This window comes from Pavona decussata, unplaced genomic scaffold, assembly GCF_977016875.1.
Source record: "Pavona decussata unplaced genomic scaffold, jaPavDecu1.1 SCAFFOLD_71, whole genome shotgun sequence".
NCBI classification, from domain to species: domain Eukaryota; kingdom Metazoa; phylum Cnidaria; class Anthozoa; order Scleractinia; family Agariciidae; genus Pavona; species Pavona decussata.
Window position 1 is genome coordinate 688,333 of NW_028145490.1, and position 12,452 is coordinate 700,784.

At 37.4% G+C, this 12,452-nt stretch overlaps 1 protein-coding gene across 1 annotated transcript in view; it reads left to right on the forward strand.

The window, feature by feature from the left end:
• The window catches only part of LOC146477179 (astacin-like), a 211,470-nt gene that overhangs the window by 152,534 nt on the left and 46,484 nt on the right, over window positions 1-12,452 (forward strand). The window lies entirely within an intron of this gene.

Genomic DNA, 12,452 nt, shown 5'->3' on the forward strand with positions numbered 1-12,452 from the left:
CTCGAAGTTGGCTTAAAAAAAACTTCGTTGTACCTCTTTTTATCGACTCATTTCTCGGTGTTTGAGCATCGCCTGAAAACACCCTGCTTTAGTTGTCAGAATTTTATTGCGGGCTCAAGGAGAGACCGCAACCCTATTTTGCACGCCAGATCTCGATTTTGAAGCAAAATTGTTTTGCCAAAATCGATCGTTAAATCCTCGTAAACCAATCAGAATTCATTTCCACAAGAACAAGAATATTTTAACACTGGCCGATTGGCCAGTGTACTCGATTTCCAAAGCCAAAGTTTCGCATTATTGGATTTAAAACATTGACGACGACATTGTTTCGACGAACTTCATTTGAGATTCGATGCGAACCGACAGTGGAACCAAAGAAGATAACATCGACCATGTTCTTTTCACGTAAATACTCTGCAGATATAGCAAATATCGGACTTCGGTTGGGCGTTTGCTTCACAATTTCTTCACGTGAAGACTCGACAAATTTGGCAATGGGACTCGACATGTGCAACAGTAATATCACTGGATTCCAAAGCGCAAGTCGTGGATTACTCATTTAGCCTTACTCGGTAACTTTTTCCGTTGTTTACATACTTATACGTGCAATTTTGCCACAGAATAAGAAATAAGACATTCTTTTGCATTTTGGAGGATCTATTTAAACAGTGCTGAAATGTTTGGCTTTATAAATTCGATTCAGGGCAGCCTTCCCATCGATCGACTCTTACTATACGCCGTAGCACGTAGACAAGATTGCGGCTTTTTCGCGGAATGTAACACGATTGCTTCTCAAATATCATCGCTACGCAAGATTATACTTGATTATACTTGAAAAAGTATTTCCTTATTTAAAAACGCACAACGTTTACGCACAAAAACGCACAACCGGGGAAACTTCAACGTGGCCGTTCGCTTGCCTTTGAGCAGACTTTGAAAGCCGCTGCGAATGTTTACACTTCGGCGTAGCGTTACAAATTTGCATAACTCTTATCGACATCATCTCAAAAGGCAATGCCATGCTTTCTTCATTTTCTATCAATTGATTTCAGACTACAACCGTGTTTTCCTCTGACAGATGACTGGAATACCTGTCCACTAAACCCAGTAATAAAGGGTGAAGGAAGTGAAACTAAAAGATTGCGACTTTTTCGACCGCTGTTTCACAAGCTCAGTTTAGTTTAGTTTAGTTTAGTTTAGTTCAGTTTATTGTTTTGCCATGAAAAAAGTGTACAATGCTAAGCACTAATGGGGAGGAAGCCCAATGCAAGCCACCGCTTATAGAATGTTTTCACATGACGTCACGGCGGCCATGTTGGTGTCCCAAAACAAAGAAATGGCGGCCATGTTGGTGTCCCAAACTAAACCTCTGGGAATTGAACTCTATTTTTATGCAAATACTTTCTTTTGTTTCAGTAAACCAATATGGCCGGTCACGTGAATGAAAACACTCTATAAGGAATAGGCTCCCTCAGTTAAGTTATTAGAACAACACATGGGACCAAAATCAATGGCACAGCTACAGTAAACCTTAAAATATATTACTTAGTTATTACGCGGAATGCCCTGAGGGGGCATACCGTGTCTAAAAACGGGTCGATTTCTTTTTTTTTTCTTCCTCGTAGCCACAAATGTGTACATTGATTTATTCATTAAACTCTCCCCTCTCCTACTCGGGATGTATTGTTCTGATTGTCTTCAACAAAAGCAGGCCAATCAAAATCGTTTTTGTCGCTTATATTGCGAGGGAGGGGACCCACTCACCCCTACCTGTGTGACGTCAACGCATCATTTGATTTATTTATCAAATCCGGATTAAATTTGGCGCCATATTGTTAACATGTTGTGGTTCAAGTGTGCCGTTTTCAAACGGAAATTTCACCATTTTGAAGTGGTGAATCGAAAGAATAACTTCTAAGAAGCACTCGACATCTAAAACGGTGGAAATTGGAGAGTTCCTGGCGAAGGAATCGTGCTTTCTTTGACAGTCTTAGACCACGACGCGAGACTGAAAAGAGGTCATTGAAAAGCTCACGTTATCGCAATGGAATTTCACAAATTTCCGGTGATAGTCTGAGTCGCAAAACACAAGGGAAACAACGTAACGCGATCGTCGTTTCTCAAACTATTCCATTAGCAATGACAGTTTTATCAATTGGCGAAGCATACAGTTGGAATAAATGAATCAGCCCTAGCATCACGGGTAATGCCAGTATAGCAGGCATCTTGTATTAAACATAAGCGAAAATGAAAGTGGAAAGCAGAGGTTAATAAAAAAAAAATAAATAAATCTTTATAAACAAGCTGAGAATGGAAACCTCGCTCAACCAGTACGCTGCATATAATTATGCTTGATTGTACTTTAATCTTTCGAATCAAAACTTCGAAAACAGCATTTCCTTGATTAAAAAACGCACAATAGTTTCGGTTGAAACCGGCAACTTCATGAACGCTATTACCGAAGTGTAACGTATAATGACAACAAACCCTAAGATTGCGCAGTCCTCTATACGGACTGGAAATCATCTTCAACAGAGCCATGCAGGTTTTTAATGATAACTACCCAACGCAATGGCCAACCAATTTTAATATTCAACAAAAGTTTTATCGAAAATCCCTGGACTCAAAAGTGTTCCAGCCCGCACTTCCTAATCGTTGGTTATTTCTAGTTGATATATTAATTACTACAGTTTAAATAGGTAGTCAAGGTCGTGCTTAAAATAGATTTTAGTGTAATTTGGAGAAGCTTTGATATTAAGAATCTACAACGCGTTCCCTCTCAATGTTTCTTGCAATAATCTGCGAACAACGGATAGTGATGGAATTTCAGAAGAACACTACACTGCTGTGATATAGATGGATAAAAAAAGCATGAGCTCCGTTTACTCGCCTTAAAATTCCACTCGAAACATCGTAATATCAGGCACTTTTATACAATACACTGAAAGTGATCCATTTAGTGCACACGTTTGCTTAATATCGTGGTGTAGCAGCTTTAGCTGGACGTTAACGCTTTACATGAAACATAATCAGGCAAAAAATTACGCTCTTTAGTTAATCCCGCTGCGATGCCAACGGACAGTGTTCAACAATAAAACACTATTTATTTATTTATTTATTTTATTATTTCTTTATAGATAATTTTTTTTAAAAACTGAACAATTTTGGTATATCGACTTGCGAACGTACGGTTAAGTGTTGATTCCTACCTGTACTAAGCAGTCACCTCCCCCCCCCCCCCCCCAACCCCCTCGATCTCTTGCTAGCTCTGCTTTCCCCACAACACATCTTATACCGTTTTAGAGTAAATTGCAATAAAACCCTGCCATTTTCAAATCCGAACATACATTAAGTATCGCATGGTAGCTGTATATTGTATTTCTTTGATCTCAGCGTGTTTCATCATTATTACTTTTTGTCCTTTCAATTTACCTCTGGTTTAATATCAGTTATTATCTATATTCAGTGTAAGTAAGCATCTGTTGCCTAAGGACATTTCAAGGGGAAGAGAGGAACTCTTGTATCAGCGGCAACTTAATTTTACACGTAACGCGTTTTGATATTTGATATTATTCCTTTATCTAATTTTGAACTGGCGTCGTCAAACCAGTCATTCTTCACTTTCGTTTAAAAACTAATAACAATAATGACTTCTGAACCCTCTAATCTACAAAAGGTTCCTGAGCAATTGTGTCAATAAGTAGTCTCTTGTGGTAGTGGCCATGTCTCCGGAGTACATTTATTTTCAGCTAATATTGAACGCAAGTCAAAGACGGGGCAAATTTTAATTGGTGGGTCATTTAACTGTTCTCAAAGTTGACGATAATTGCATTGCGATTGGCTTAATTGTGTTTTGGACATAATTATTAGTTCCGGATGCAAAGGCAAGGGGCGACCTACGCCGTTTAAACAGTCCTGCGTGGTTGGTGGAGATCTCGAACAAATGAACGAACAACTGAACAACGCTCCCTGCACTAAAAACAACATGCAGCTGAAGGTTATAAGGGTCCAGTGAAATTAGAGCTTTTGAAGGTTGCAAGTCTACTGGGATACAAACGCGTGCTTTATTATGTATTCCACAGCACATTTTCCAGGCAGTAGTCCCGTTATTCTGATTAGGGACCTTACGCAAACACAACGGCGACGGCAACGAGAACGTCAAAAAGCAAACTCATCAAAATTTCGTTTTTAATGTAATTCGGAAGTTTAGCACAGTTTTGGCGTCCTCTGCAAACAACAACTTGAACGTTTTAAGGATAACATGGGCGCACGCTGGCGAATTTCCTTTCCGTCTTTTTGAAGTTGATACCTTTGCTACTAATTATGTTCCTAGATAATTCTACCACGTTATGCCAGTTAAACGTGTTGAAATGATCACAAAGAAGATCATGATGAGGTGAATGTGTATTTCTAAAGTGATGTTTTCGTTGCCGTTAACATCGTGCTTTCGTAAGGTCTCTATTATTACTGATGTCATTAGTTCAGATGCACAAGTGTATTGATTTGGGATGAAGAGAAAGAGTCATCATAAAATTCAAAAAACAAATCTCAATTATATATTGAGGGTCTTCGCTTGCTTAACAAAATTTGAAGCTAGTCAAGTTTTGTGAGGGTACATTTGCACAATTTTTGACAATGGCTTTAAAATGTGGAGTTTTGTTGCTCTGTTGGAACCTCAATAGCATAGTTAGCCAACATTCCTACGAAACCTAAAAATTAGAAATCGACTTTAGAACAACGTTCGTCCGAGCAAATGCTTCAGAATATTGAATTAGCATAAATTATTATAGTTTATCTAAAATATAACATACTGAGATAACAGATTTCGGGCAAACGTTTGTTAAGTAAATTTTTAATTTTTAATTTTATGAAATAAACGTATGGAAATAATGCATATAGAATTATACGGTAGAAAGTTTTTAAGGGAGCTATCGTCCCCTCTAGAATATGCCCTTTTTTAATTGGCTGCTAGTAACTTTGTGCCCAAATTGGGTTAAGAAAAAAAGGAATGCCTGTTCACTTATCTGGCGAAACTTGGATGATCGCGATAAAGTGGTATATTGTATGTTTTTCCTTTCAATTTGATCTTCCCAGATGCTGTTAGATTATATGAATAATAACTGAAAAGTGGAACGCAATCTCACTGCAACATGTGTCCCAGAAATTAAGAAGAAAGATGTATTTTTTCCATTGTATTTTTTCCGTTGTCATTTTTAAACTAGTTGTGTATTTATTAAAGTGTTAAGATCAACTTAATGAATTTATTAAAGTATTAAGATCAACTTAATGTATATTTTTAGCTTTTCTCGATATGCATGCAAGTGTACAATATCAGATTTTTTTCTCACGATTATTGGTTGGGTAGCTTTAACATCCAAAAAATCAACTAACTAAATAACCGAGGAGCTATAATTTTAAAACATGATTTTAATTCAACAAATGTATATACACATGCATGAGATTTGTAGCAATGTGCACGTGAAGTTATCTCTTGCGCAAATATTATATTAGTCAGGAAACAAAAAACTTGGTTTTGGCACGCACACTGACAGTATTGATTCCTATATTGTGTCACTGAAGGCATCTCACAAATTATCTCTATCCCAAGTTGTCGCACAATCATAAAACAACGGTCGGAAGCGTCCCTTTTACGTGGTGATCACAAGGTGAAGAGTTAGCGCGTGATTTAAGCGGAATGCAAAGCGTTCATTTTTTCGAAATGAAACTTTAGATTTTACTACGAGTACCAGACTTGTTTTCGTACTCCGATCTGAAGTTCTCTAATAACTGACCCTGATACAACGAGAAGGACGTGTACATACTCAAAAGGCTTAATGAATAAAACCAACACTAGAAATAGCTATTTCTTTACTTGTCTGTCTAGAAAGTCCTACATAAAAACAGAACATCACAAGCTTATAACTTAATTACGTGTAGCTTATGGGACAGCAGCTGCCTGGTAAGTTAAGATGGGGAACAAGGGGATACGAACCCACGCCTCTGAAGAGGCTGTCAGGTGCCTGCCACCAGTCCTCATGAAGCTCTCAGCGTCGCTACCCAGTGTAGTTTTACAGGACGCTAGACTGAATTTGCCATTTTATCAGGAGGAACAAAATTCAAGAATGATGTTAATACCATTATTTCCGGAGCAAAATAATGAAAAAAAAAAAATGACTTAAGTGTCATTTGCTTTTAACGCAGTCAATAGGGCTTGTGTCTATATGGATAATTGCTCTTAAGAAACACCTTTTTTTTTCTTTTTCCTTGATGGGTTTCAAGTCCCACGAGAAATTTACACTCACGAGCTTCTTGTTGGCACTTAAGGCCAATTTCCTACTGCTACATGGCTGGCTTCATCTCCTAAACCTCTGTTCGAATTTGGAAGCCTATGAAAAATAGCAACCTCAACTATTATTCACAGGAAATTCCACGTGAGTCATACGAGTTTGTAAAAAAAGAAGGGAAAAAAAGTGTATATTGAAACACGATCTTCGCCCCACAACAGGAAGTGACCGAGATTTGCCTGTCTGATCCATGAAAGCATTCAAAGACCGCTAAGTAATATCATAACATTCTATTGTTTTTACTATTTCTATTGCATATTGAATCCATGAAATGATAATTATAATAACAATATTTACTCCAACCAACTGACAACATTTATTATTTATTATTATTGTCAGATTCAACTGAGAATTTTGAGGATCTACCGTTAGAAAAATCAAAACCGTGAGCAACATAAACAAAAAGAATAATAAAAACAAGAAGCTTTGTTTTGCCCTTGGCCTTTACGTGGAATTTGTATTGCTTTTTGGGACAAACCTCTGTTTTAGGTTCAGCAAACGCAAACCCTGTATGCTATGGTCTTAAATGAGCCAAGTATTCGTCTTATTCGTCATGAAAAATTTCACCAAATGAAACGTTCTCATAACGGTACCACGGAAAAAGCTACTTTTTTAAGCATTTCAATATTTTGTTGTTTCGACTATTTTGTCTACCGCCAAGACATTTTAAATTTTTGGTTTAAAAACAGCTTACTGCAGGGACGATATAAATAATTAGCATGACTGTCTACTTTCTCACACATATATGCGTATTTTTTTTTTTTTTTTTTTTTGTCTGAAAAACAAGATTCCACAGATTTTGTTTTATGGTGACTAACAAAGGTCTCCAGCAGTTTTTAGCAAATAAACTTTTTTGGATCAATAGAATCAATCATATCAAGCAAATGCCTGATTATTGGTGAACAATATGTTTTTTTTTTTTAGTTCATTTTCTTGACTTTATAGGTTACCATATCAACAACCTAATCTGTTAACAACAGTCCTAAATTTAGATTTAGGTTATTGTAACTCAAATACGAGCTCGGTGACCCGTATTTTTTACTATCAAATTGTAATCAGCATGTCGAGGAGCAACCTTTTGTTATGTTTAAAAAATGTAGGGAGGGATTCAAAGTCACCCTGAGGTCCAAACCTTCGTGGGTCTTGTTCAAAATAAAATTGTGTATGCATGCTGTTTTTATAGAAACGTTAGAAAACTATATCCTCACCGTAAAGCTAGTAACAGCAGAATAAACAAATAACTCTACTTTTAAACTTTTTTGCTTTACTAAGTGAGCGCAAGCCCTGAAACGCAAAACTGAAAGTGTGCTTCGACTGATTTACCACCCCTCGCGCTGATGCAGACATCCCACCAAACAGGACTATTAAGAGATAATGGGATAATAAGGATTTTTAGGCTTTTCCGATATTCCCTTGATTCCTGAGGAAATCTGTTGTAAAGTTTGATAATGGAATATTTTCAATGAGTCTCACGCAATGGGAAGCCACGAGAGGGCTATTTCAGATTTCACAAAATCCTGACACGTTTTGGTGCATTAATGTGTGGCGATAATTTTACACCTAGCTAACCTTCATTGAATGAAGTGAATACTTTATAAAAAAAAAAGCCTGAATTTTGGCCTCCGAAGATTTGCACAGTTTTTGCTCGCCATTACAGCTGTTGTCAACGAGGTCATGCCGGCGAGCAAGGTAAAACAACATAGGAATTCTCTACAAAGACTCGTGACAAAATAATGTATCGAACTTCTTGATAAAGGCATAAAGGTCGCGTCCTCGCTGTTTTTCTTCTCTGAGTGCGTATTGTAGTCACCCATAGGCAAAACGTAGGGGAAACTGAATGCTGCATTGTGTTTCGCTATATTTTTCTCCGATCTGTGAAGTTGAAGTTTGTTAGGAGCGAATTAGAAGCCCTTGTCACTCTCTACGAGGGCTTTTTTTTCTCCTTCTTTTGGGATCCTGACTTTGCTCTGGTTTGTGTCCAAGCTTTTCCTTTCTTTGAGAATGGACGGGGTGGGAGGGGGGGGGGGGGAAGGGACATCTTCGAGACAAGAAAAAACTCTTAGGAGTTGGCAAGTACAGTCGAATCTCTCTTTACAGAATGTCTACAAGGAAAATCTTTGTAAGATGGACCTTCTCTAATACAGTGCGAACAACAAGCACTAACTCTCGACTCCATTTTTACTTTTGTTTGTTTGTTTGTTTGTGTATAAAAACTTGCGCATGTGTGATATATTGAAGAGATCTGGGTGTTTAGCCCGGGTTACTTTCTTTCTCATACCATAAGCGATGGGAAACATAGTCTGCGTTTCGCAAAAAGCAGCATTTAACCGACATTTGAATAAAATTGTCATCTTACCGTCAGATATGTTCTCCTGTGTCTTTGACTTCCACCTCGTCTCCTGTCTTTAATCCCTGTTTCTCTTGGATTTAACCCTTTTCATCCCAACAACACATATATGTGACGAAAACACCGTTCTTGCTTCTATGAATTGCTCCTTGTTTAACTTAAGCTACAACGTCATGATAATGTGTGAATGACACCAGCTGTTGTATATTTCCATCATCAATGCCAGCAAACCGACTACGCCTCCTTATTTTCGCTGCATATCACCGTTAGTTTGGCAACAAAGTCCTAAATGCCAATTGTTCGGCCAAATAATAACATCCAAAATTACACTTATTTATCGTCAATTTTTAATCCAAATAATTTGTTCAAAAATGAAAAGTCTATATTTACAGCAAACCTCAAGGTCAGACCTTGGTATCTGACTGGAAGTTTTCCTCTCAACGCTTTCCGGGGGCTATACTTCAGCCATTTTATCAGACCCAGTCTTGCGTATCTCACGTTGCCTCGTTTATGCCCGAAAAGAATTCTGGGTTATTCAGCCATAGCGCGAGCGTAAAACTCCTGCTCTTTCCATTTCATAGTGTCGAGCCACCCAGTACCACCAGCAAAATTTTGAATCCATTGAATATTTTACTACTCCAAACTCGCCCAAATTGCCTTGGCAGGTCCTGGAATCCATCCACAAAACGGCCAGAGAGGCAACTTCATGTCTGCTACACAGCATGTTTGGCGACTCAGTCAGCATGAAATCACCTCTCACCTCTGTTTTCTCTCAGAGGATTGTCTCTACCCACATTCCAGCTTAATGATGCCAGAATGAGGGTTTCTGTAGAGGAAAATGGCTCGAAAAACACTTATAAAGCGATGATTTTACCACATTCGTGCTCGTGCACTCGCTCGAAACAAACAACAACCGTCACTTGCATCACGTGAAAATTTAGCCTGAGCCCACAGTTTCTTAAGACCGCAGATATTTTTATTTCATCTCCATTTATGGAGAAATTAAGTGGCTCAGACTATTTATTGCCAAAAAGTCATTGAAAAAAATACTACACACCTGGTATTTAAAGGGTTAACGGCTCTCCAACCGCCGCAATTTTTTATTCTTTGCGCATTTGAGCTCCATATCTGGAACTTATCAATGCAAAGAATTATTGAAATTTATCCTTTTTGCCCTACTGGGGCCTGGACAGTGTTTTGTGACCTTACCAGATCATAACGAAAACAAAATACAATTTCTATTAGTTTTCGGCGCTTTGGTTGGATGGAATGATGGTCTTCGCAACAGTGGAATCGACATCATACTCAACATTTCTTACCGGTTTTACTCTAACCAAGTTAAAATAAAAAATGGCGTAGTACTGTGACTAAGTACTGTCGAAAAAAACTCAAAATGGCGGTGGCTGAGGTGCCATTGAATCATATAGAAACAGCTGTTAAAGGCATAAGAAGGGGAAGAAAACAAGGACACAGAACAACATATCTGACGCTAAGATGATCATTTTATTCATATGTTGGTAAAATGCTGCTTTTTACTGAAAACTAACCCTATGTTACCAATCGCTCATGTTCATCCCCTAAAATCTTAAGTGCTCTTGCTGACCCCAGCTTTTCCTTAAACCTCTAGGCGCACAAGCAAAGGTATTTTTGTACCGTTGCCCAAGGGAGAGGTGAAAGATCGGTGAGGGTAAAAGGAGGAATGAGTTTGCGGAATGGAATGTGGAATGACGTGCGGAATGGCATAATTATGCAAAATACGAGTTGCGGAATGACATAATTATGCGAGATACGATTTATGCATAATGACTCACAGAAATACATTAAACTGAAAAAGCGCGCCTTTTTTTGGGCGCCAATTTGCAAATACAGCCTTTTTGTAACCATTTTAACCGAAGAATGCATCACAAAAACCCAAACAATGGTATCTTCGAATTCAAACTTTTTTCCTTCGATTCTCATCGCATAGCCGTTGATGCAACACAGCAGCTCGTGGACTTTTATCGTTCGCGAGTGAACACAAGATTTGTAATACATTTGCATTAAAGAGGCTTGTTTAGTTACGTAACCTGGTTTCCATTCCACACGAGTCGTCCACCATTACGCGAGATGTATGCAATTCAATCGAAGGCTGGTTAAACTTGACATGTTTCAAACTTTCACAGCGCCTCGCAGGAAAAAGACGTGAGTAAAGAACCGCCTCTGTTTATTTTTGAAACGATTTATGTCACTTGTCGAGGATTTATCTGGTTATGACGAATGTGTTGTGATTCGGTCATGCTCATTTCCGTTGTTTTACGTTTTATATTAATCAATTTATCATACACAGCCAAACACACACACACGCAAAAAATAAATAAATAAATAAATAAGTAAATAAATAAATAAATAAATAAATGAAAACGAAAATAAAAATTTAACCGCAATCTATACCGAGAACTCTTTCCCCGTATTTTGACGTGTAGATTTCGGTTTTTTATTTTCGAAGGAAGGATCTTGATGTAACAAATTTTCAACTCCAACATTTTATAAGAAACTATATCTAAGCAATTCAATTATTTATCCATGCACAACTGTCACACTAACCCACTTCCAAAAACGACGATCGCGAGCGTGAAAACAGAGTGTGTCCCAAATGTATAGATAATTATGCATGGGGCTGTGCAGATATCTTGACGCAACTCGTACTAAAAATACTGTAATAGACTAATGTCACTTGAAGACTACTTTCTTTTCTTTCTTTCCTTTTTTTTTTTTTTTTTCATTTTAAAGAATCGATATAAGCTTGTATTGTACTGGTTATCCCATACCATAAAATCTCGGTTTTAGAGAGGAAACATGAAATTCAGTCCACTTTGGAGAAGAGAGGGGTAGGGGGAGGGGAACTGCAATAACTGTTGCAAAGTGTTGAAATAACACCCATGCCCATTTTTAACCATGAATAGTGCATGTCCCTCTGACTTATCAGTGATGGAATCACCTTCAGCGTGCATACTTTACAGTTAGAAGAACTTGCAAATAAATCATACTGATAACATCCCAAAATATTCCTAAGATGGAGAAAGCTTCTTCACCACTATAACAACTATCATCCATCACAATGGCTGAACAATCCAGTCACATTGTATTTTATTTTCAAAGTATAAAACATGTTACCGCAAACATTGTTTATTCTGATCTTTGTAGTGGGTATCTAAGTAGGTGTTTCAACATTATGCTAGCTTATAGTGGGGCAAAGCCTTAAAGAATATGCTAGTATTATATACTGGATTTTTGGCTTTTTTTTCTTCTTCTTTTACTGACCATTTTGTCTGATACTTGAACTGTCTCAGACAAATAAAAAAATAAAATTGATCAGTTTTTAGAATTTGCCTTTAAATTTTGGCCTAATTAAATGATAATGCATCTTTGTTGTATACTGGCAAGGTTCCACATTAAATCTTTTTTTTTTTTTTTGACATTTTACAAACTGTAAGCAAGAACATTACAACATCACTTTGAAAACGATAAGTTTGTTGAGTTGTTTTCAAATTACATTACATAACTAATTATGTAATGAACAACTCATTTTTTGGCGTGAAAACAGCCTTGTTTATATTTTGCGGAAGTATCTTTAAACTTTATGTTAAATGAATATACTGTTTGTAGAGTTTTCATGTTACAAGCGTTATATATGTGGACATGGAAACTGCTATGACAACTAGAATAACCAGCTAAAGTTATGGTGGATATAGTTTTGGTTGTCATAAGAGAGGATCAAGTAT